The 6,185-nt window shown below is 47.1% G+C and overlaps 1 protein-coding gene across 1 annotated transcript in view; it reads right to left on the bottom strand.

Moving 5' to 3' along the window:
• SUSD1 (sushi domain containing 1) overlaps nucleotides 1-6,185 on the bottom strand; it is a 115,458-nt gene that overhangs the window by 78,225 nt on the left and 31,048 nt on the right. The gene's annotated exons all lie outside the window — the stretch shown is intronic.

The following is a 6,185-nucleotide window of genomic DNA, read 5'->3' on the forward strand; positions in this document are numbered from 1 at the left end:
AAAAAAAGCCCAGACTCAGCAGGTGCTGCCAGACAGGGGGGCAAACCCCCACTACCCCTCACTGTGGGGGGGCTCTGAATGAGCCCCCCAACCCCACCCACTCTCTTATCCCCCCCCATGGCTGCCCCACCTGCCCCACCTCCTTGCCCTTTAAAAAAAATAAAAAACAAAAAACCCCCACACTCACCCAAGGCTTCTGGGGGCTCATGGCAGAGCCCCCCATGTGGCATGGGGCAGCAGGGATTGCTCCCCCACCTGGCAGGAGCCAGTGAGTTGGGGCTTTTTTATTTTTTATTTTTTTAAAGGGCTGGGATCTGGGCCAGGTATGGGAGCTATGAGGGGGGGCTGGGAGAGTAGGCTGGGGTTGGGAGGCTAATGGCAGAGCTCCCCATGCAGCGTGGGGAAATGGGGGGCAGCGGGGATCACCCCCCACCCGGCAGCTTTTTTTTTAAAGAGCCGGGAGCTGGGGGGGGCAGAGCTGGGAGAGCAGGTGGGGGATGGGCCCTGTGCGATTCAGAGATTTCGCTGATTTGGCAGCAGCCGAATCTCCAAATCCGATTCAGCTGAATTGATTCAGGATAGCGATTCGAATCACCAAATCAAATTGCTGTCCCCTGAATCGGCCAAATCTGAATCCAAATCCGAAGCAAATACTAGCTACTTCACACAGGCCTACCACGCACCGCCCTGGATCTACTTCTGCCTTTTAACATAGAGAAACCTGTTCCAAAGCTAAAAGTACAAGGTGGTCAAAACGTTAGAAAAAGAAAATCAGTCAGCTGATCATCAATTGTGATCATCAACACAGAGACACAGGCAAGAAGAAAAAGTACCATTCACTGTAAAAATCCCCATGAAACAAGACGTATTCTACCGTTAGCCCTAGGAATGCACAGCCCCACAACTGAGAACTCTGAGTGGCATCTTTTTCTCTCTCAAACTCAGATGAGTTCTTTGCATGTTCAACTGTTTCCTTCTTTAAAGCTGACACTTAAAAAAATAAAGGAGGACAAGAGCTATTCATCCATATCACAATGAAAGGAAAACCCATGGCATATTAATGAAACTTGGATGAAAGGACAGATCCACTTTCCAGGATTCTGTAGCAAGTAAACCAAACACCAGACCCATCAGATGGCAAAGCCTTCAGCAGAAGTACAGTTGTGACAAATGCTCAGTTATCCATCACAAACAGACCAGGCAGTGCCCTTCACAGAGGATGTGTTTACACATGCATTAGATCCAGGAGCAGTTTATTTGCAAGAAAACTACTCGAAAGTAAATGCTGCCAGCCAGGCATCTACACATGTAGGGATGTGGAAGAAGATTTGCTGCTAATGGCAGCAAACTGCTCTAGCTTCCTGGGGCCCTGCAACAGGGGATATCTAGGCTCCCCTTGGGTGCTAGCCTAGGGGCTAGCAGTGACCACCAGGCTAGAAAACAGCTGGGACATTGCTCTTTGCCCCCTGGGGCTGGGGCAGGGACAATGTCCCCCTGCTTCAGGAGTAAGGAGCTCCTAGCCCGGGCTCTCTGATCGGGGCAGGGGCTTGGAAAGAGCTGCAGGGGAGGGACTGATCCAGCCCCCTGCCCAGATCCAGTTGAGGCTTGCTGCTATCTGCCCCACCAGTGGATCAGGGCAAGGGGCTGGGACCTGCCCCTCCCCTACAACTCTTTCCAAGCTAGGCTCCTCAATTGCCTAATTGGGGCATGGGGCTGGGACCTGCCCCTGACTGGGACAGTTTCCTGCTCTGCAATCATGGGGTAGGGCTAGAGAGCCTGTTCCATTCTCAGCTCCCTACTCAGCTCCCCACAGAGCTGAACAGGGAACAACCTCCCCAGCCTGTTCCTCACCCAGCTCCATGGAGTTGGGAGGGGAACAGGCTTCCCAGTCCCCTCCACTAGGGAGCTACCAGCACTAACTCCACAACCATGGGGCTGGCGCTGGGAGATCCTTATCTCCCAGCCCATGCCCCAAGACTGCAAAGCTCTGGCTGGGGGATAAGGATCTTCCAGCCCCCACTCCCCGACTGCAATCTCAGAACAGGTCCTTGGAGCTTCCTGCTGAGGGGGCAGGGGGACATAGTCCCTGCCCAGGCCCCAGCTGCAGGCAGCTCCAGGGGCAGAGAGCAATCTTCCTCCAACTGGTGGCTGACTGACCGGCAGCAAGTCAGGCATTTACAAGCGCTCTACTGCACAGTTAGTAATTGCAAGTAAATTTGCTACTTGCATTGGCAGGTAGAAAATTTACTCATGATTAGCAAGGTTTACTGTGCAGTAAGCATGTGCATGTGTAGATGTACATGCTTACTGTGCAGTAAACTGTGCTACTTCACAGTAAAGCATCTTGTGTAGATGCACCCAGAGTGGAGAAAATGACAGATCAGCCAGTGACAGACTGATAATTTTATTGATCCCTTTTATTATGTTGTGTCTAAGAGTTAACCAAAGAAAAAGACATGATGCTACACACTATACAACTATAGAGCAATGCACAGTCCCAGTAGAATTTACGATCTGAAAGGATAAGACAGAAAAAGGAAGGAGGACACGCAAATCAAACAAGCAGTGACAGCAACAAATAGTATGGGCTGGTGAGCTTTCAAAAGGTAGTATTTTCCTTCCTTTTTTTCTGTGTATCATAAGACAGGTTACCATTTTTCACAGGTTACCATTTTTTCTGTGCAAATTTGCAGTAATTGATGCTTAATCTTCTAGCCAATATAAGAAATATGTAGTATTTAAGATTACAAGTCTCTAGGCCTGGATATATTATTCTTGCATTGAGGTAGTGTTTCCAGTGAACGCAAGGAGGCAGTAGCATGTTGAGTGCTGAATATGGTAAACATGTATTATCCACTTTGATTCAGACCCACATCTAACAAGAGAATTGAAAAGGATTTTTTTTCTCTATTGTAGAAAAGGAGAAATCAATCTGCAATTAACAGACAAGGCCACTGGATGCCACTGTTGTTCCATAAAATGAAAGCTCAGGACCAAAGATGGAATCAACAAAACTCACAACAGCCATGATATCCATCCACCCATGGAGAGGAGTGAGAGTAATATTTCTGGAAAAAAGGAGATACAGAAATGGGCACTAGGACAGGGGGGTAGAGACGGGTATTAGAGAAGTCAGAGTAGGAAACTGGAAAGGGAAAAGAAGATAAGAGTGTCACAAAGGCAAGTAGCAGCCAGGAAAGGAAAATACTAAAAGACTGGGAATACTGGTGAGAGGTTAAAAAAAAAGAAAGGGAAAAAAAATGCCAGAAAGAAAATAGTCTGAAGGGAGATCTGGGAGGGGAGAAACAAGAAGCAACCAAGAGAACCAAAAGAGAAATGCAAAGGAAAGATGGAGGAGGTATAAAGTTTGAATTCTGTTTACTCACTTCCCAGCACTTTAAGGGATCTGGCAAGAAATGGGAGAGCTCCCTTTAAACTTGGGAGTGGAGCAGAATCTCTGGGTCACAATCGCAACCAAGCTTGGAAGAGCCAGGTAACTGTCTCCAGATGGGTAACAGTACACCATTGCCAATGCCGCCTCTACCTCTGGGTAGAGGCGCTGCACCAGTTCAAGCCCTACACATTGTCCTAATAACCCAGCTCAACTCTGCTCAAAGGAGACTACTTTTATAGCTAAGCAGAATTCAGCTTCTCTAACTCAGTCTTTGTTTTTTTGCCTGCTACGACTGTCAGCAAAGGTGGGCCTTAGTGCCACCTGGAGAGTATGAAGATGGTTTTGTGATACCGTGAATGGCCTCCAAGGAATGTTCCTAAGAACCCCAACTTCTCGCATGCACCATCAACCAGCCTTCAGATGGTCATGGCATTGGGCCTCTGACTGACCCACAAATAGTTTCATAGTTTCATAGTTTCATAGATTAAGGGTCGGAAGGGACCTAGCAGATCTTCTAGCCCGACCCCCCGCCAGGGCGGGAGAACAACAACAACCCCAAAAACAAGAAACGGGACTCAAATGAGTCCAGCCAGGTAGGCATCCAGCCTCTTCTTAAAGACCCCCAGGTCTGACTGATGTCTGTGAAAGATTCTCTAAGCTTGTACTAGTCAGAACGACCAGCTCTAAGCACTTAAGAGATGGCATGTAGGTACATGCAACAAACTCTATTTCAATTACATGTCATCTTCTAAAAGTAACTAAAAGAACAGCCCAAATTCATGCAGAGACATTTCCTCCCACTCACCTTCACACACATAAACATGGCTTAGGACAGAGGAAAAGACAAGTATTTCCTTCCCCTTTTCTTATGTTTGCTTTATCATTGCAGTGACAACTGCAAATGACACACTGCAAACGCCATCTGCTACTAGTTTGTACTACATGTACGTTCTTCATCAGCAATCAGCACTACAGAAAGAGTGTTTCAGTCACTGTTTCTATCCAAGTTCTTCTACAGTACCTATTATCATAGAATCCAGACATAGTACTTTCAGCTTCTTTCTTCTTTTGCATCTGTAGCCGGGGTTTTTTTTGACAGGGATATATCACAAAGTAATTTCTATAACTTTGCATGTTGGACTAAGGGATCTAGTCCCTGTGTTACAAATCTCAAAAGAACCTTAGCTGTGGAACTGAAAGAAGATGTCTAATATTCAGCTGTCATCCCCCCCTCCACCAGCTGAACAGCTCACAAAAGAACTGCAATGTTACAGGTACAAACCACCATGCAGGAAGAAACAGAGGGATAGCTAATGATTTACTACTTCCTTTAGTCTAAAAATGTTACCAGGATACAATTAGGGGCCAAACAGACTGTTGAAGCAGAATGACAAAAAACAGGCATAGGAGGTACAATTCTCAGCACATCCACAAAGGAAAGGTGTATTAATCATATGCAAAAGTTACAGCGTCAGAACAAGGTAGCCTAGATGGGCTGGGACTAGAAATGCTGCATGGCCTCCCTCTATCTGGAAAATATTTTTGGTATTAGGTTTGATATTTGTAATCAGAAGTTCTATAATCATTAACTGGGTTTCAAACAAAAAGCTTAATTAGCCTGAAAGCCAGACCTTTTTTTTTTTCGTTAATCATAGTTGAATTGCCTCTCTTTGATCTGGGGAACAATGCCTCCCATAATGCAAATCCCACCTGTGTTTTTTCAGACAATTAAAGAAATTAGCAGATTTTCAGATGTCTGGATTTTAGGCTTCAAATTAACCCTTTATGCATTTTACATTAGAAAGTCAGTTTAAAAAAAAACCCAGAAATAACTCCAGCAGCAGGGTCCAGGACCCACCAGTCTTCCTTTCAGAAAAATGCCTTCCTCACTGGCTTAGTCAGGCTCCCTCTTCCTTGCTCTCCTTCTGGCCCCATGGACCAGCTTCAATAGGCCAATTGGAGAAACGCACCCCTGCCAAGCCTACTGCAACCTGGTGACAAGAGCATGCTCCTGGGAAGTGTGATCTTAGGGTCTAAAACCCCTTGAGGCTTGAAACCTCTTGGGGTGAGTAGCACCTAGAACCCAGGTCTCCGACTCCCTGCAAAAGTATTAACCACTACCTTATTGGGCAAATGGTGAGTACCACCTCCTCTTCTTCCACCTAAAAGGGACCCAGGGGGCAGTGCTTTATGCCAAACTCAATGCTGCAGCAGTTAGACACTCTGGTTTAGGTAGGCACTCCCCAGCAACTGATTTGGATCAGAAGAGAAGTGCATACTTTTCAGCCCTGAGCCCAACACTTAAGTCTGGAGGAGCAGCAGGAGTTCGGATACAGCCCTTTCTCTAGCTTTCCCATTGGCTAGCTGTGAGCAATGAGATGATCTGGATTTGCCTTGGGAGGCATTTAGGGATATTGTTACATGTTAACTTAAAAACATGTTAAAGGCCCTTAAACCAGGAGTGTCCACACATTAGGGCAGGGAAACACATGCTAAGGGCCCTCTGAGCCAGCTCAGAGAGACTCCTCTTACATTAAGGGTTGTCTCTAAGTGGTTTTAGGCAGTTTGCGTTGCAGATGTGTGACTGCTCCATAGGCCCAAAACCAGCTGGGAGCAGTCCTCCAGCATCCCAGGCAAGTTCTATTCAGGCTGGCGGGGGGGGAGCAGACAGCATGGTGGGCCTGATGTTGGGGGGGTCTGATCTAGGGGCTAGCGAAATCCAGGCCAGTGGGGGGAGGGAGGAGCAGTGCCCCACCCCCCACCCAGAATGGGCCCACCATGCCACACTGCC

Source organism: Gavialis gangeticus, unplaced genomic scaffold (assembly GCF_001723915.1).
Source record: "Gavialis gangeticus isolate Ggan-Ray unplaced genomic scaffold, GavGan_comp1, whole genome shotgun sequence".
Taxonomy (NCBI): Eukaryota; Metazoa; Chordata; order Crocodylia; family Gavialidae; genus Gavialis; species Gavialis gangeticus.